We start from the raw sequence: 20,313 nt of genomic DNA on the forward strand, positions 1-20,313 counted from the left end.
TTTTTATATTTGGTTCCCCATTTGTTTGCCCTTATTCTAGCAACCGATACCACCAAAGCAGGCAATCAGTGTGTTACAGCACATGGCCACTTGCTACTGCAAAATAGGCAGCTTAGTAGTGGCAATTGAGAGACTCTCATGCAGCAGCTGATATAAGTCATATTTCTTTTGGAAGAGAACCAACCTAGTGGTTTTGGATTGTTGGTTTTTTTTGTTATGTGTCAGCGTGAATCCAAGAAACCTTTGCTGAGTCGATGGCAAAAGGCAAACACACACACACACACACGCACGTACACACACATTCACATGCACACACACAAAAATGCGGCTTTCCGTGTTCTTTCCGCGTTGGCTCTCAATATGCTAGAACAATATAGCCAGCTCCCAGCCCCTGCCAATCCTACATCTGCTCTCTAAAACCTCCAGCAAATAAGAATTACTGTGGGGTTGTTTAACCAACGCTTACAATATACACACTTTTCATTTTTCCGTCACTTCTATCCGCACGCTGGTGGCAAAGGTTTGAGAGATAATGGAGAACGATACCCACTGGGCACGTGCTTTTTCAGTGCTGTGAGGTGGGCAGCAGCCACCTCGATCTCTCTGCTGGCAAGTTTTGGGGCAATAGAAAATGTTTTTCATTGCCATGGGCTTTTGGGAGATTGTCTGCACTGGGGGGGAGGGGGGGTGGGGGTGCAGGTTTCTGCTGCTTGTAGGGTGGGTTTTTTTGTGAAGGGAAGGCTTTGTATTCTGTGCTCTTCTTTTGAATTCCCTCTTTTCAGTCATCTCTTCAATAATTCCTACAGTTCATGAATGCAATATTTCTGGGAGATACGTTTTCGTCTTTTCTCCTTTCTCTCCCTCATTTCGAACCCAGACTAGTTTTGAGAGAACTGTAACACGATAGCAATTTTGCAGCGTGATACAGGCTCAGAACGACTCCTCCAGCATGGAAAATGGACTGAAGTAGGAGCTGCATCTTGCAGAGGACAGGGCAGAAGATCTCACTTGAGCTTTTAGATTTTTTCTCCTTTAGTGTTTAGGCTCAGCTGTTACAGAGACCTGAGACAATTGCATGTTGTCTCATAGTAATAAGACACCATAATAATTCTTTCCACCAAAGAGTCCCAAAGCATTCATGAGTGTTTAATTACCTATTCCATTTCACAGATGAGGATGCTGAAATGCAGAGCAGTTAAGTGATGTGACAAAGGACACCTAGGTATTTGATCATGTAACTTGAAAAAGAAACAGTATGTTATTAATCCATTTCTCATCACAGTGATTGGACTGGACTGATGTGCTTACCATCAATAGGACTGAAGTTTGCAAGGCTTTGGAGCCTTGCCTCCAAACTTATTGCTTAACTGGTTTTAGTGGGTTTATTCCTTTATTTATTTCTTTATTCTAGTATGCTGTGAGTTTGAAAATCCCCAGTTACCTCTGAATCTCTTTTGTCTGCCTATTTTTCAAGAAGACAAACACATCACTGTTATTTCAGCATGTTGAAGAGATTTACACATCGTGCTGTACATGGTAGTGCGTTGGTAGGACTGGAGGCAAATTTGAATTCACCCATATAAGGCTCACATCTGGTATTACAGATTATGTCAATCCTATGGCCCTATGTCAGTTTTGGCCCTCCAAATTGTCTGTGAATTTCTCTCTGCAAGAAGAGATTGCTGGAAAAGTGTAATTCCTTCCTTCTGTTCCAGAAGTCATCCCTCCCTGCAGTAGTGAAGCATACCGAGCAAGAGGGGAGTACTTTGAGAATTCAGATGAGTTGTGCTAGCCCAAAGTTCCCTTGGACTAGGTGGAAGCCTGCACATGCAAAGTAAGTTCACGTGGAAAGGCTGGAATAACTTGAAGAGACAAATCCCCTGCAGGGTTTGTGAAGCAGCCCAGCGCTGGTTAACCTGATACCTGTCATCTTTCAGAGGGTTTTCACTGCTGAAGTAAGCTGACCTGTTCTCTTAATTGCTCCAGCACTTGCTTTTCTGCTATCCACTTTTGTGGACATGATGCTCGGATGTGCTCATGAGCAACATCTCCCACAGAGTAGCAGTGCCATGAGCCCATGTCATGCAGACTGCAGTGAGTGTTACTCATTATATCCCACACGTTAGCAGGGCTGGGAGCATGCACCCATAGGCTCCCAAACAACTTCTGGCAGCAGAGAACCTCTTTACCTCTTGGTATGTTTGACTGCCTGCAGAAAACCATGTTCCTCTCCTTGCTATTGCTTTCAACTTACAGAGCTGAGGCTCCTGTTACATATTTAGAGTTGCTCACCCACAATCAATAGCCTGTTTATCAAATCTCACCTGGGATGCTTTTAAAGTAATATTCTAGCGTCTAAATTAGTTACCTAGAAACTAATAGTAACAATTACCTGGTTTAGTTTTTTCCTTGTTTTCCTAGTTTACCTGTTTGGTTTTTTTTTGGCATGGTTGCATTCTCTAAGGTCATAGAACAATCTGAATCAATGTTCACCATTACTGTCTATTGAATGCAAAATAGATTACTTGGAACCATATTTTCTTAATACCATAAAGTTACATAGAAATGCTTTCTTCTAAGTCTCTTACACCATTTTCAGCCCCAGTGCATTAATTCTCTTTTATTTTCTTTTTCTCCTGGAGGTTGACTTTAGCTGTCCCTTCCCTCAAGATATGTGTGTCTGTGTGTGGAATGGAAATGCTGACAGACCCTTAACTATAACAGCACGAAAGGCGCCACTAAAATAACAGTGGAACAGATGCTGTCACCACTGCCCCTGGTGGGGAAAGAAGATGAAACAGAAGGGCATTAGAGTTGGTAGATGGCAAATTAATCCTATTGTACTAGCAGCTGCAACCACCAAGATGCTAGCATTCATGCTTAGACACTTCCAGTACACCAAGCTCTAGTAGGGGTGATTGGAAAGGGTGAGGCAGTGAAAGGTCACTGGAGCTGTTTTCAGCTGAAGAATAATAATGATAAAGGATGTCGGTTTATGTTTTCTATTATGACCAGGTTTTATTTTTTCAGTGTGGCAACTGAGGATCTTTCTGGTGTTTTAAAACTCTCAGTATTTCCCAAATGTTGAAATAAAATCCTAATTAATTTTGTTTCCCTGTTCATTACTCCCTCCCCCCCACCCCCAAGATTTGATGCTGAAGCTCTGATTTTTGAACATGGTAATGGAAGTTCAGGTCTCTTTCTTATGCTTATATTAGCAGGTAAAAAAACCCTAAATCACTGTTATTTTTAAACAGTGAGTAAGGAAGTTATAATTGTCATTCCTAAGACAATCTGGGTGATTCTGTGGGGGTGTTGTGGAAACTGAAACCCAGAAGGACCTGTGACCTGAAATGGTTGGATTAAAAAAGGAATCTTGTTTCCAATGCAGGCCGAGTGGATGGTGTAAATCAGAATTTTAGGGGCTCAGTTTATCCCCACAGGATTTTCTTTTTTTTGGGGGGGAAACTTGTTGAAGAGAGCTGTGCAAACAATGGCTTGTGCAAGCCAAATCTGGCATCCAGCAATTCTTAATGTCTGAATGAAAGTGCTTGCTTCCCCCACCCCCCCTTCATCGTACATGTTGCCAAGAAAACAAGGAGTAGTTGCTTTAAGCATTTACAAATGGTAATGCACCAACAGCTGGTCTCAATCCAACTGAGCTATTGTAGTGGTATTAAAAAGACAGGCCAGAGTTTGAGATCTACTGCCAACCTCCCTTGCAGAGTTAGGGAACATTTTACTTGGAAAAAAAAGGTCTTCTCTTCCTGCAGAGATCCACGGCTGTATTCTCCTGCAGAGCCTGAGCCCTGCCTGGCAGAGGAGGCAAAACTACATCGGTAGGCCAAATGCTTCATTGACATGAAAGTGTGCAATCCAATAGGTCTCCAGCTAGATTATTTATCTCAGTCTAATATTATAGTCTTCATCTGTGATTTTCACATGCTGTTCAGTAGATGAACAGTTGTCTCCTGTGACTGGGTTTTTATAAATTTTCTTTATATCTTTATAAATTTTCCTGGAAAAATCACGGAATGAATATAATACGAGTATTAAAGACATTAATTTTTCTGAAGGGAAGGATTGTTCTGAAGGGGGTTTAATCTGAAAGACTTTTCTGCTTTCTGCAAAAAGTGCTCACACTCTTTTCCCCATCCAGCAGGAACTGTAAAATATTCTTTTGGTCGTCTAGGTTTGTAGGTAACTATAATACTAAATGCTACTCCTTTTGAACGCAATTACAGATGAAGCACGTTTAAAGCAAATGTCCTAAAGAAAGAGCAAGAAAAATGATTATTTTCCATTCTAAAGGCCTCTGTTATTAGCAGTGCATTTTATATATGCTGCCTTTTCTGAATAGAAATGCATTGCTTGGCTTTTCCCTGAAAGCAAAACGAACCTATTTGTTGGTGTGCCACACTTGGGCTGGACATTTATGTGAAATAAAAAGGGCCGAATTAATTTTAAACCAAAACAAAGCACTCCTCCACCCTCCTGCAACAGCAAAACCCCAGCAACACAACATCACACCATCCCACAGGCAAATGTGGAAAGTACCTTTTTGTTCCTTGCTAGGGATATTTGTATTTCTTGGGTGTTCACACATAGTGGCCCGATGCCCACTTGTTTAGGTTGGTGTGTGTGTGTATTTATGTACTTTTTTTACAGTCATATGGCTTGCTTCTGTTTTCCAGATCTTGTCCGAGAGCTGCTATTTGAAATAAAAATGTTTGTATCCATTTCCTCATTAATCATTGTAATACAACCTGCTGCAGCTAAATGACAAAACAGATGCAACGATGAAAATTAAAAGTGATGGATACTTATCTTTGGCTATAAAAGCTGCTAACAATTTAGAGAGCTAGAGTGCCTTTTGGAGCTAGAATGTGGCAAATGAGAGAAGCAATAATAGGGGTAAAGAGTTTGCTGTTTGTAAACCAGATAACTACAGGGAGGCTGCGTTGCTGTCTAGCACCTGTTTTATGTGGTTTGCCTTTTCTATTGAGTAAGATCAAGTGAGGTATTATTTTAATGTCTGATACGCCTTGTATAGCATTGTTGGAACTGGATGTAACCCAACCCCAACAAAACTGCTGGAAACACGACCTTGCTTTTGTGTGATGTTTTGAACTTGAAAATAGGCCTCTTTCTTTTTCTCTGCCACACATACTGGCATGGCTTGTGAACTTTTCTCTGTCAAATGGGTTCCTTTTCCCTAATGAGAGCAGATCTATCCTGATATGAAGCGTGATTTTGAACTGCAACACTCTAAATCTGACTTTCTTATGTTTTCTTTGCCAAAATGACATTTTTTTTTCAATGCATTTTGTGGGGATGCTGACCCCGAAAGGTGCAAAAATACAAGGGTCAGAATCTTACAGTGGAATTATTTATGGTAGCTCGCTTGGGAACACCATCCCTGTGTGTAGTAAGAAGTATTCTCTCATCCATCTCTACTTGCTCTCCTGCTGCAGCTGGGATTCAGTAGCTGTGTTGTTCTGTGTCTGTGATCTGGCTTATGCTTCCAAAATGCTACTATACAGCTCTGCAGTTGCCAACCAAAACCTTCAGGTGCTTGCAATGATTGTCCAGATGAAGCTTTTGAAAAATGCATGACAATACCTATGCCCATACTTCAGATCTATACTGTGAATATTCTTAGATTGGTCCTGTATGAATATTTTTTGCATGCTCTGTTTATGCACAAGAAAGATGTACATATACTCCCCATTCACCCATGGCTGAGAGTTGGAAAGGGGGGTCTCTGGTATGTGGGATTTGAGGTAAATGAGGAAGCAGAGTGAAAGGGGGATCTGTTGAGCAGGTACAAGCGTTGCTGGGCTAAATCATGGAGTGGGAGGTAATGCAGGACACAGATTCCTTCCATGGAGGAAACTCATCTTTGGTTTCCCTTCTCACCCCACACGTGGGACAATTCTTTCAGAAAGACCCAAGGTGCTGTTGGTAGTTGTTACACACCCTGTGGCATTTTTGACAGATGTCAGGTATGTTTTGGACCAAGCTAATGAAGGGTAATTGCAATTTGAGCTGAATGGATGCTTCTCTTGTCTTGAACCAAAACCATTCTCCTGTGCTCTTGCAGGCAAATGTGAGGCCCACAGGTGTTCAGAAACAGCAACACATCAGTTGAAGAGCAACTGATATTTCATTTATTTACTTATTTATTTACTTATTTTGCTTATGAGACAGTCCCTGCTGACAGGGGATGAAAGGCAGCGTGGCAATGCAAGTTCTCCTGCTCACTGATCATGCTCTGTTTCAGATGCAGTTTATCTCGAGACATTGCTTCTATCCATGAGAACTCAAGTTTCTCTTGCAAATGTAAAGAGTCCTGAGATTCAGAAAACATTCTAATTTCTCCATGGTTTCCTAATATGATTTATTTGTTTGCTGACTTTAATGATTCCCATGTTTGGAAATAGAGCAATATTGCCTTGCAGTGCAGACAAACTGAATAGAGGAATGGCAAAGTACCTTAGGGTGTTTTTAACAGGCTTAGAAACCTTCTTCTCCAGGTCATTAGTTGGAATCCACCCTGGGGAATCTAAGGTGGTGAATGTTTACCTGTCAGTAAGGAAGAAGTGATACCAGATACTGAGCAAGGAAGTAAGAGGATGATGTGCATGGGAAATGATTAACAGGAGAGGGCAAGAGGTGACAAAATGTGACATAAAGCAGCAGGCTCCTTCTTTTACTTCCCCATCTGTCGCTAGGTAGTTTACACTGTTTAGATTCCTTTCACATCAGTTCCTAAGTTGCTTTTTTCTCCATGCATCACCTGTGGTCTGTTTGAAACATGCTGATGGTCTTACTCCTGGCTACAAAACCAGAAAATCCTCCCTGGGAGCTGGGAACGGAGCATCCCTCAGGATGTGCAGCAACTGTACCTGTGAATGCTGAGTGAAAGAGGCACTCGTTAACATTGTCATTTTATTACCTTCTGTGAGTGCCCTGCCTCCCATGGCAATCTGTGAAGAAGAGAGGTCCCAATATCAGACTGCTTCCCTATTCCCCTTGCATCAGATCACGCCTGCAGCACTGTGTCAGCAAGCACCTGCAGTCCTACAGCCTGGGGGTATGCTCAAGCTTGGCTCCAGTATCCCTTCAGGAAAAGAGTGCCTGCTCCTGTCCTTAGCAGCACTTTCACTCAGGTGAAGGCAGTGAGAGAAAATCCCTGTGCTCAGTGAAGCCAGGCCAGTGTCAGCTAATGGTGGGTAGGAGTGCTCTTGATGGAAGCTGCTCTGCTCAGATCCTGCCGTTTAGAGTTAAGGCTGATGGTGTTTAGACTTACTGAGCATGAGAAGTTTCCACTGAGTACTGCTTTATTTATATTTTCAAAGCAGACCTTAAAAAAGTATTGCCAAAATACAAGCCCCTTCCCTTTTTAGCCTCTGCTCATTTTAAACTTCTAAGCAATTTGGGGTTTGTGTTCAGTCATTGTAACTCCCTCAGTGAAAATGGAGAAATTCAAGGTGCTAAGTGGATGTAAATCCAAAGTTAGGCTTTCTCAGATTCAGCAGCAAGTTGGGGTTGAGTATCCTGGCTTCTAGAGCTTTGGCTCCAGTGATTAGCACAGAGAGCATATTTTTTTCAGGGCAGAGAACACCTCTTTGTTATGTGAGTACATGCTTAGAATAAGATACCCTGCATCTACTTATGACCCTTGAGGGGCAACCATAATAGAAAGCAGTAACAGTGATGCCTTTGAAATCTCAAAGAGGCACCCCAAAGTTTTGCATTCCAAGCTTTCAACAATCAGGACTTTAGGAACCTTCTGAACTGCTGTCTGTGTTGTATTTAATAGTCCCCAACAACCTCATTTCTCCATTAATTCGCCTAATTCCTTTTTGAACCCCTTTATACTTCTGGATGTCACAACCTCATGTGACAGCAAATATCACAACTTGATAGAATTGAGGAAGAAAATGAGGAAGAATTTCCTTTTGTTTGTTTTAATTTTGCCACCTGATATTTTCATCGAGTGCCTCCAACTCTGTATTACAGTCATTCGCCATTCACCTTCTTAATAGCATTCCTGCTTTTGTAAATGCTCTCACATCTTTTGCTGTTTTCTTTTCCCAGTTTGACAAGTTACAGCCTTGTTCCTCACTGCAAAAGAGCTCTTCTGTGTCTATGGTCAGCTTTTCCACCCCTCTTTATAATCTTCCTGTACATTTTGTGCTCTGAGATAGAGACGAGAAGTATTCAAGGTGCAGGTGCATTGTAGATTTATCCAGCAAGATGGCAGGTTTTTTCCCCATTCTGTTTTTGTCTCGTCTTCTTTCCTAGCAGTTCCTAAAAGCCCCTCTGGGTATTTCTGACAGCAGCTGAACACTGAGGTGACCTTTTCTAATTATTCAAAGTGACTCCAAGATTTCTCTCCTGAGCAGTGCTGATCATCGTGTTCTTACAGTTAGTGTTATTTTTCCCCACATGCATTAGTTGGCATTCACTACCACTGAGTTTCATCTTGGTTCACGACATCCTTCTGCAACTCTTCACAATTAGTTTCAGCTTTGACTGTTCCGAGCAATTCTTTATCATCCGCTAACTTTGTCCTCTCACCCATACTGCTTACCCAGGTTGCTTATGAAGATAGCGAGCAACATATTTGAAGCCTTTTTTTCACTGGGAAAACTAATTGTACATTTTATTTCCTGCTACTAAGTTCTTCTTATTCTGGGAATGCTTAGCTTCATTGTAAGCAGGGATGTTCACACTATTAACAAGGCAGTGTCCTAGGCCATATGCTCACTGAATACTTCAAGTCTATGAGGCATGACTACCTTTTGCAGAAACTGCTGGATCCTTTCCCAGCATAACACATTTATATGTGTAGTCTGATTTTACTCTTTATTTTGGTTACTGGGAATTTATCTGCTGCAGGAGTCAGGTTTATTGATCCAACATTCCCTCCATTCTTTCTACGGAACCCTTAGGTTTTTTCCTGTTTTTTCAGTGTTTTCATTCATTTTCCACTTTTTCTTTCTCAAGATACTGAGGCAGAATCGAGGACTTGGTTACAGGCCTCCATCAGTAACTCAGTAATGTCTTTGTTTTAGAGCTCTTGAATATGTATTTTCCAAACACAGTGACTGGTTACTATTAATTTATTGATTTATTTTAAAGACTTTTCAACTCACTTTGAGTTTAATCATTTTTGACTTTCTTTAATCATTTCACATGAGTGCCGCTGAGGTAGCAGCTACTGATGGTCTTCTGCAGGCCTAGAAAACAAGAGGTGTTGTCCCCAGTATGTTGGGAATGTTTTAGACCTTTTCTAGACATCTATGCTTTAAGAGTAGTGATTATTGCAAATACTTTATTACGCTTAGCAATGTCTCCTGTTAGCCTTTCCGTATTTCCTGAGGGATTTCATAACCTCACACTCTGCTTGTGCTTTTTGGGAGCAATTACGCGTATCACAAAGTGCTATTTTGTCTGTTATCTAAACACTTCATCTCAGGCGAGAACATAATCTCTTGCTTTTTGCTTACATTTTTCATCACGTTGAATATTGCTTTTTATTTTAATGCCTGTGTGTTTTTCCACCACTGCTGGAGAAAGCAGCCTCTTGTTTTCAGCAAACATTTCTCCAATAAGTGAGGAGTGCATCTTGTTTTGGAGTTTAATTCTGTTGCTTCTCTACGCTGTCTTTGCAAAATTACTACCTACCTCTCTGTGATTTCTAAGGCAGCCCATTTAAATAAGCAAGAGGTCTGCACGGTTACGTGTTTTGTATTTGTATACACTGCATTGATGGAAGATGGATCCCTCTCCAAATGTGCAAGGGGTATTTTTAAACCCCACTAGTATTTCCTGCTTTGCATATTTAGCATCAATTTTTGAAGCAAACTCTCCATTACTTTCATATTGGCTTCTACAGTTATTTTCACTCCTAGAGCACATGCTATGAGGATTTAAATCAGCTGTACACGATTTCTAGCATCATAATCTTAATTTTCCTGCTTCTTTTAGGGATCTTAATGAAAACGCAGCTGGCTGCTCCTCTTGCATATGGACAGCACCTAATTGTTCTGAATTTTGAAGGCACAACTTTTGGCAGTGCAACTGGTTTAAGTCATGATGTGTCTGATGCTGGTGGATTGACAGTCCGTCTTTACATTGTTCAAATATCTGCTATAACTGTACCTTCCGTCAAGCAAAAGCACTTTGTAACATATCCTTAAACGAGTGATGAATCTTGCCAAATACTTTAATGTTATTATGAAGTGCTATAGATACCCCCAACTTTTTTACGTACTTTGATTACCAGTTCAGATGTTCTCTATGTCAGGTAAAGTTCGCATCTCTTAGGCCAGTCTTTGCCAAGGTAAAAATGGAAAGTGGTTGACAAGCTTGCCTTTTTTATTAAACTTTTTCTTCGGTGTTGCTTCATTCTGCAAACTTTTGATCTCAATTAAGCTTGCACAGCTTGTAATGTCACAGGCCATGCATTAACTCCTTGTTGTACCCCATGAGAGTTAAAGAATAAGCATGTATTGCCCAACATTGAGCCTTGTTTAGTATTTCTGATTAGGAATAAAGCCCTATGTAAAGAACTGAAATATTTCAATTTCTTAGGACTTTTCCACTAAACATTTCCTATATTTCTCAGTGCCAAAAGAATGTTTTGACGGCTGAGCGAACAATTGTCCATGAATCTGTTTTTGCACACACATATGGCACAAAGGAGATGTTTCCAGCTTTGGTCCAGTGATACACATAAGAACAGAAATCTCAAGCTAGTAAGAGAAGGGCTTCCCTGCCTACAAGATCAAGTTTGAGCTTGTCCAGACTTGTGTGAAACATCTTCAGAGCCTGAGAACAGGTCTCTTTTTGCCTGAAATTCCTCTTTTTAATCTCAGTACTTTACATACTGAACTCCTGACAGTGCTCAAGAATCAAATTTGCACTTTGGCCTAAGGATTGCTCTGGGAATTATTGAAGAGTACACAAGTCTGCCTGTCTTCATAGAGACAGAGGAATGAGGAGGCATTGAAATTAAGTGATTTACAAGGGAAAATTCTGGTGATAGTATTGATATTCATGCTTTCCTGGCTCTCAGTCCTGTGACTGGATCCTTAGGCAATTCTTCTTCTGTCCTGTAGTTGTGCTATCCTAGCTAAAAATGAAGCCAAACCACGAATCTGAATCTTAGCATCCCCAGAAGTCAGGAAGTAGCCTGTAGGTTCTCTTTTAAACAGCTTCAGTGTGAAGCAGAATGTCTTCAGATCTCTGAAGAGTAGCTTGGGTTTCTATTTTCTCTACTAGATTTTAGTTACAGTACTCATTCAGATCAATGTCTAAACTGTTTGATGATTGCAAATTGGGGGAGGTGCTGGAAGAAGTGAGTAACAGGTTGGTACCAACCAGTGACATTAGCAATTGCAATGAGAAAAATCCTGATGATAATTCTTCATCTGGGCAGCCTTGGAGGAAAAACAGATGAAATCACTTTGGCTAAAATGGATGTCTGCAGCTTCATCAAATCTCTCACAAAGAAACAACCCCTTGCCTAATAGTTTTTACAAAGGCAGGAGCAGCCAGTATGCCAAGAGAAAGCTCAGTTCAGACAAACACTGCAGTGGTATTTCAGTGCAGAAACCTTGCTTTCCTCCTTGTGCCGCAAGAATCAAGAACAACACAATGTCTCAGGCTTAGAATTCGGTTTGGAGTATCTTTTTGCCATGTAACAGTCAGCTTAAACTCAGACATGAGGCAAATGCTGGATTGGAAAATGCAGCTTTCAGTGAGCAATGAATCTGGCATCCACACACTGCATTGTGCTGCCAGTCCTTTTTTATATACCAACTCGTGTGCTTCCTACTGCCTTATGAGCTGGGGCTGCCTGTGCCATGATGTCGCTGTTATGACAATGATATCGCCAGTTGCCTGCACCATCCCATCCCTTTAGATTTGGAATTCTAAGAAACAGCAGATTGGGGAAAAACAAGTAAATGTCAACTCTCTGGACTTAAAATTAGTCCTTTCTTCTGAGGATCTCATGGCGCTTTATACACCCAGGCCAATATTCCTGAGAATTATGGAATTAGATGTTCTCATCTCACATGCATGAGGTACCACAAAGTTGAGCAGCTTGCCTGGGAAAATACCTGAAGCACATTACCTCCAAGAACAGATTCACTGCTCCTTATTCCCATACTGTGAGCTAGCCAAATAGCTGTTCTTGTCTAGCAGTCCTTCAAGCTGAGGCCTAATGCATCCAATTAATGAGCAAAAATCCAGTCTGAAAGTTATTCTTTCAGACACAGTGATGCAGGACAGCTTTTCCATGGAAAGCAGGTGCCTTTGATAGCTGTGAGACTTATGATTGGGATCTCAGGACCTCTGGAAATCAGAATGTCTGCTGAGATATAATGTCCTGTCCTGAAACACAGATTGCACTGGCTTGGGATCTCCGACTCAGCTGTGGAACAATTCTCATATGCTATCATCTGCCTGCTCTAACAGTGGCAAAGACTCTAACAGGGAGAAAGAAAAAGACATTTACTACATATCCTTTGCTGTTGTCTTTCTGAACCTGAACAGCTCATTCTACTCTCCTGTTCCTCATGGGCTCCACTATTCCATGGGGCCATCTCTTCCTCTTATTTGCAGGCTTTGTTCTTCCATAACCTGCTGGTTACCCACAGTTACATCTAACTTACCTGTCGGTCTTTGGTTTTCTGTTTTTCTCCTTCTCTGCTAGTTCCCCTCTCTCCATCTTTCTCTCTGCATGGTTTCCCTGTCTCTTGCTTCCTTTGCTTTTATATTTTTCCACCTCTTCTATGTACTATGCAGCTCTCCAATCCCCCCTGACTTCACCCTGGGTATTCTCTCATATCCTGCGCCTTCAACCTGTCTCCTGAGGAGGGCTGAACTGTGGTGATGGGACGTCCTTTACACAACCTCCCAGTTGCTTAAATGCCTGTCAGGGTCTCTTCAAATGCCCTTGGGAAAGGTTAGGAAGTAACTGGAGCAGGGGGAGATCTCTATGAGTAGATAGTTGGGGGTCAACGAGTTAACATCTGTAATCATGTGGTAACGGGGTGCTGCAAGCACTGTAAATGGTGCGAGTACTCACTGAACCCTACTTAACCATGTTGTATTTGCATACTTTCAATGCGCATCAGCTGAAAATGGGTTATGCAGTGTATTTTGCAAAATGCTCTGAATAAATGAACTTGTATGATTAACAGATAAACTTTTCCACCAACTTTCCAATAACCCATTTCATTTCCCTCCAGTGGTTTCCGAGGTTAGCTGCAAAAGTAGTCATTTCATAGAATCATGGAATCATAGAATGGGTTGGGTTGGAAAGCACCCTAAGATCATCCAGCTCCAACCTCCTGCCATGGGCAGGGACACCTCCCAGTAAAACATGCCACCCAAGGCTCTGTCCAACCTGGCCTTGAACACCACCAGGGATGGTGTCTTCACAGCTTCCCTGGGCAACCCATTCCAGTGCCTCACCACCCGCACAGTAAAGAACTTCTTCCTTATATCCAATCTAAACTTCCTGTGTTTAAGTTTGAACCCATTACCCCTTGTCCCGTTTCACTTGAACCTGCTCCTGATAAGCTATTGTTTCTGATTCGTGATACGGTCTGCCTATTCACATGTGTTGTTCTCACCTTTCCCCCTGTCTTTTCTCTGGTCCCTGGTCACTGTCTTTTCTCAGGACAGGATGTTGGGTTGCGTGTTATTTGCAGGGCTGCATGAAGACACCTGAGTTAGCCTGTTAGCTCAGGTAGTGAAAGCAGTTTTTCCAGGTAGAATCATAGAATGGTTTGGGTTGGAAAGGACCTTAAAGCTCATCCAGGTCCAACTCCTGCCACAGGCAGGGACACCTTCCACTACACTAGGTTGCTCCAAGCCCTGTTCAATCTGGCATGAACACTGCCAGGGATGGAGATGTTGCCTTTCCTGAGCTAACAGATTCTGTCTCTCTCTCCCTTTTTCTCTTCACAGGGTGTGCTAACCTGGGAAGACTGTTTCCTGTCCCTGTGCTTCGTCACAGAGTTATCTCAGGTATTACTCTGTTCTCTGTACAGAACTATCCCAATAGCTGGCTTCGTCTTCTTCTTCCTTCCATACTCTTTTGAAACTTCACTTCAAAGAGCCTCATAAGTGACAGTTTCAGTGACAGGTAAAGTCATTAACCTACTAATAAAATTAATCACTAAAAAATGCAACCATGTTTTGTATCCTGGAAACAAGCCCATAATTTGCTGATTTTCTTCCTGTATTTCTAGGTTGTCCACTCTTGTCTTATCTAGTCCGCACCACGGCTGAATCTGTGTTTATTTCTGTGTATTTTTGTGTATTATTGATGTGCATGGGAATTCTGATAATGCAGCATGATTTGGAGAATATATGCATGTGAATATTGCCTTCCAACTGAACTATATCCAGCGAGAGAGGCTAGAAGGCAGATCTTCTGCTCCCTCAGCTAGGGTGTATATGCAAAGCACCAGACTGAAGGAGCATCTATATTACTGCTTGCTCAAAGCAGCAGAGACTCTGTCATACATAATACAGAGACATCATTACTAATATAAAACACTGCTGGGGAGAAGGGACACATGGGCGGGCCAAGATGGCAGATGGCTTTTAGCGGCATGCTGCTTTCAGTTCTTCTACCTTTGTAATTTGTGCAATTTAAAGCCTTTGGTTACTGTTTTTAGTCTGCTGTCCATTGGCCCTGGTGGGAGTTTTTGTTGTTGTGCAAGAGTGCAGTGTATTTTTAGTGAGGGCCACAGCCAATAGTATGTGCTGTGTTCTCCTGGCGACTGGTGTTACAAAGGCAGGCTAGTCAAGAATAGCTTTTATGATCAGCTGGTTTGCTGAAGAATTGATGAAAATAGCAGTTGTCTTGGCTATATAACCTCTGCTCTGCTGTACTGCAGGATTTTGTGGTTGCTCTTTAAGGCACTAATATTGAGCTAGAAAGCTTTTTGGCAGCTAAAGAGGGAGGACGGAATTAAGAAATACCTCGAAGAGAGGCAGTTTGTAAGTGGGGGTAGGGATCTATGGGAATAGCTTCCCTGATTTGCATAGCGATGGTAGAATTCTTTGTGGGGGTGAGGAAAGTTGAAGGAGCCAAGTGGCTCTTCCTGTGCTTTAGGAATGGTGTTCAGGAAATCTGAGGTTACTTCTGTCCCTGTTGTGTGGGCCAAAGTCACTCAGGTTCCTTCAGCCTCAGCCTCCCATCTGTAAAGTGAGAATAACATTTTGCTATTTGAAAAGGCATCGAGTCATTCTCCATCCCTTCACTGAGACTCCCTGATGGATGATACTGGAGGAGGGCAAGGTGCTGGAATACTTGGTGTCAGTGACAGTTCCAATGGGTAAGCCTGTGAATGGTCTGTGCATAGCTGAGGAAAGTTTATCTTCCTTCACACAGGGGCAATCACAGCCATAAATTCAGCCCTTCAGATCAGTGCCTGCAGGCAGATGCAGCAGATGAGGTTGACTCATTTCCTACCCCCAAACTCCTTTTTGGCTCACTTCAGAACCATGAGATTTAGCATCTTATGTGGAGAGGGCTGCTCACCTCCAGCTGCTACAGTAGATTTAATTCTTCAGATGGCTGAACTGCCTTGTTGTGGCTTGGCCCAAAAGTGGAAGCACAGGAGAGCTTTGAAGGAACCCACTGCAGATGGGAGAAGCAGGAAATGGTGGGAGTCTTATAAGGCACCTTTTTTCCTGTGGATAGATACCCACTTTAATTTCTAGGCGGCAGAAGCTGAAAGAAGCAACCCTTCTTTCAAGTCCAAGTTTTCGTGGATGCTTCTGAACTAGAAAGAAGCCCAAGATGCAAAGCCTGGTTTTTTTTTTCTGTTTTTCCTGCTTTTTTACAACCCTTCTCAATTTTCTGATGCTTTGCTTCTGTATCTCAGTTTTTGTTTCTTAGTTTGCTGAGGCCCTGTCTTATTAAGTAGGTAAAACCAGCTCTGCTAAGCCCAAGCTTTATTGTGCTGCAATAAGTACCAGATAAATTCCTGAAATAAGCTTAGGAATTTCCTACATATGCTTTTGGATTCATTTTTAGATTCCTGCTTCCTGTATTTTTATCAATTTCCCTATGCTCTGAAACATACATTGTAACTGGAATTTTTATCAGAATTTGAGTGAATATGAAGCATGAATGTAATAGCCTGTTTTCAACTCTATTTTCAGGAGTTGTTTTCATTCACAATGCGTACAGTAGCTATAAAAAGACATATTATATTTTCAAGGTCTGTCACATTATTTACAATGTGAGAACATAAAAACCTCTCTGATGTTTCCGGATAAACAGTCAGAGCCAGTAGCACAGCTGAACAACAGGTTAGGTACATCAGGTGCATCACCGACGTCAGGTGGAGTAAAGAAGCCAAGGGTATAGGAACACACGCTTTCTAGAGGACAAGGGTGTACTCCGATAGCTGCACTTTCAAATGCTGGAGCATGTGGGTTAACACAAATGTTTCTGGTGTTTTGTGGCCTAGCACTGCTACCTTCCAGGCAGGCAGTCATCTAAGCAAACTTTCCACATGGGTGGCTGCTGAAAAACACAATGCCCCTTACCCTGGGGTGAATCCTAGTTTCGTTAAAGTCAATGACAAAGCTGCCTTTGACTTCGGTGGGGTCAGGACTGGTGATGTCTATTTTCCATTCAAGCTTTGGATTACAGATATGCAGTAAAAATAGGCTTCTACTCAGGGGGTGGAAAAGCTCCGTGGGTTTGCAGATCTTTCTCCTTTATGACCACAGATTTTTCACCTTTATGGCCAAAGAGGGTTTATTTTCCTTTGTATCTAGATGTGCCTATAAACGAAATTACTACCCTTCTTCTCAAAGGTTACTTCTTCCTGACTCTTTAAATTGATTAAGGGAAAATTAGCCAGGTTCATTTATACAACTAGAAATTGTGCTTTCAGATGGGATATTTGACCTGGAGTGAATTGGGGAGTGCTCACAGGTGCTATGTAGCCCTCATCAGGGTAAAGCAAAAAACAGGAGGTAAACAGTTGAGTGTGAGTGTTAAACTCTGGGTCAGGAAAAGGCCATGTGCACATAGTTTAGGTCATTAGAGGAGTGTGGCTCCTTCATATGCTTGATGTGGCTGAAGGGCACTACCTGCCGGAGCTGTGTGCCTATGAAGTGAAGGTACAATAGTCTAATTATTCTCAGGAAGAACCTTGAAAGGATAGAGTGCTATATGGGGCTGCAATAGCTTGCCTGAGCCAAATCTTATTCCCAAGGATAAGTGAAGAACTTTGATCTCTGGGTCTTACATTCACGTTGGAAAACCTTTTCTTTGTGTTCCTTCTCTGATGGTCCTGGTGTTCCCACAGAACTGCTGCCACAGGCTGTTGCTGTGAGGTCTGCTTGTGGGATGGGTTGTCAGCCAGTGATACGTTCTTGTGCTGTGGGCTTAGTGCACCTTCAGAGGGTGTGAGGTACCTCACAACCAAAGGCCATATCACATTCTTTTAACCTTAACGTAGCTTTTATGGTCTGCTTGGTTTTGGTAGTGCTCCAAAATGACATTTCAGACCTTTGATACTGGCTTTCCACATTGACGTTTAAAAGCCACCCTCAGAATTACAAGGTGCTTGAAGAAAAATGTGGTTTCATACATCCCAATGAAAACAGGAGCAGCACTTACAGTTTTCCATGAGTACGTGCAAGGCTCTAGTGGGCATAGCTGGGTTTAGGTATGGCTTTTGGTGCTGGTGAATGCTCTGGTGATGGTCCTAACTGAACCGATAGGTTGGTATTTGCTGTCTGCCATTTTAGTGTCCCTACCATATTTTGTTTTTCTCTAAAATGGATGCTGCTGGGCTAAATCATTGGAGAATGGTATAAATCAGACAAACCCAAAAGAAATAGAAAGTATAAAGAAGATGCTGGAACAACACCAAAGGGCTCCTTCAGCAGGGATCAGAGTTTTAATTTACTTCACAAGAAGCTGATTCATTTGGGCACAACACACTCTGGATCTCTTACATGTGCAAATGGATGACAAAGGCAGGCTTCTTGATTTTTCAAGTGATGGAAGTGGCTTTGTTATACAGTGTGAGCTGCAGGACTTTGTGCTCAGCTGTGTTTTACAACAAGAGAAGGCTCCCCTTCATTTTTATTATATAGCGCTTCCACACTTGAACAGCATCTTTTGTGTGCCGCACACCTATGTGCAAAGTGAACAGTCCTAGATTGCTGACCATAAGCAGCATTGGGTACCTCTGATCTGTGTCTCCTTGTCTGTGGAAGAATTCTAACCTTATTTACAGGAAGAATTATGTGAACATTTATGTATCCTACAGTTTACTTTTGAAATTATTCCATAACTCCATAATTCACAGACTGCGCCACTTTGGTGCCAGCTTTTCTTTTGCATCTTGTTTGTTTGCAAGAAGGTTCTGCTGGCATTTTTTGAATTGTAAGTTGGCAAACAAGAATTTTTTTCCTCTTGACTTCAAAGCAAACACAACAATAAAGACTTAACAGCTAGATCCTCGTGGGAAGCCTGCTGACACCTTATTAAGTATATTTAGTGTCTGATTTTAAATTGTTTAGAAATGAAGAGTCAACTTGTTCAATGTACTTTGTGCCATTCAGATTCTGACTGTGAAGTCCCGTATCCTATGAGAGCAATGAAACTACAGCCCTTGTGCAATTCAAGGCAGCTGGGACCTTAGGGTTGGGATGATGGTGAGTGTGCCATAGCCCTACAGTGTGAAGCTGCTGACCCCTGTGTACCCAGGAAAGTCTTAGGGCTTCAACAGAGCAATTTGCTGAGGCCATAAGGTGGCAGAGGGGGCAGGAGTGATGCGACACCTTGTTTTGTTGTAGCTTTTGTGCAGAGTGGGTTGATCTGTGGGCTAATTTCCCAGACAAACAATTGAAAGAGCAAACTCACAAGGGATGCTTTGGACTCTTCAGTGATGGTTTTTAAGCCCAAGTTGAATGGCTAACCATCAGAGAAGGTCTAGGTGTAGTTGATCTTGCTTAGCTGCAAGGAGCTGGGCCAGCAGGTCTCTTAAGGTTCTTTTGGCTGTAAACTTACCTAATTTTGTTATTATAATGATGAAATTCAGGGCAAGAACAACTGAAAAGGAGACAAGAAATTCTATTAGCTGGGCAATAACAGAAAAGGGAAATGCTTCTCATTTTTCCTTTTTCTGTCAGGTGATCACTCTGCAAATGAGCAGTTGCTGTAACACTGTCATCCTTTCCAGTATAATTTCCTTTCTCACTTATTGCTGCTGGGTCAAAAGGTGGCCCCAAAGGCTAGTGGAAATAGGTGACTTACAGATGGCTTCGCTGGGGACTCAACTTCTCAGCCTGGAGTAATTCAAGGGGGTTGTTTTGCATTACTTGTTAACAGTTGCACAGCTGTGGTCAAAGTGCATCAGAGGGCTGGGCAGCCCATCTTTTGGGGTGATCAGTTTTTGGGCTGGTCTGTGCTACCATACTAGGTTGCTGCATGTTTTTGGTAGAGAAAGCTTTATTGCTGTCCCTTTCCTGCCCAATTTGATCGTTAGGTGCAGGTCAAGGCACCTGAGCTGTCTTGAAGGTTGGATGGATATGCCACAGCTAAAGTGTCTGGATCCTGACTGTTTGTTGGAGCAGACGGTCAGAGGAGATGGACTTGAAGGTTGCAGGGTATTGTTGCTAACGTGGGGGCTGAACTTTGCCTGGGGAGTGCCCTTAAACTCTCGAGGTGCAGCATGCCCAAGACACACCAGCCTCCCACCTCACTTGCCATCTGGGACAAATGGTTCATATGGAAGAGAAAAAAGCAACTAGTGGAAGGAGGTGTTCCACCCCATATGGATGCAAGGTCAGCCTGACCTATTATCTATTTCTGTCTGAGGTAAGCAAAATCACTTATTACCAAATGGCAGCATCCATATGGGTGATCAATATGGGGACCTCTGCAGCTTGTTCCTTTCATGAGCGTAATAGTGTCTTCTGTTTTCTCTCCTTTGATATTTTTATCAGGGTAATTCAGTCTGACAATGTTTTTAAGTTAGCGAGAACAACCAAAGGATAAACAGTTCAGTCACCTTGGCCCCTTTCTTCTCCTACTATTAAAAGTGAGGCTAGCTGTTATTATGATATAGTATTTTACTCATTGACTTTCTTTTGAAGGTTCATAATGTGGAAGCTGTTTCGAAAAATCAATTTGCATAAATGCTTTTTAATAACAAAAATGTGTTTACTCTTCCTTGACTTATTAATAATTTTTATGCATAGCAATTATATACAAAAGCTTGTGTGTATGTGTATATAGAT

At 42.0% G+C, this 20,313-nt stretch overlaps 1 long non-coding RNA gene across 1 annotated transcript in view; it reads left to right on the forward strand.

The window, feature by feature from the left end:
- The first annotated feature begins 3,731 nt into the window (after nucleotides 1-3,731).
- The window catches only part of LOC136015990 (uncharacterized), a 60,266-nt gene continuing 43,684 nt past the window's right edge, over nucleotides 3,732-20,313 (forward strand). Inside the window, exons 1-2 of the long non-coding RNA XR_010613438.1 lie at nucleotides 3,732-3,839; nucleotides 13,996-14,055. This is a non-coding gene — a long non-coding RNA (uncharacterized LOC136015990). The remainder of the gene's footprint in view (nucleotides 3,840-13,995; nucleotides 14,056-20,313) is intronic.

This window comes from Lathamus discolor, chromosome 5 (genome assembly GCF_037157495.1).
Source record: "Lathamus discolor isolate bLatDis1 chromosome 5, bLatDis1.hap1, whole genome shotgun sequence".
Lineage (NCBI taxonomy): Eukaryota > Metazoa > Chordata > Aves > Psittaciformes > Psittacidae > Lathamus > Lathamus discolor.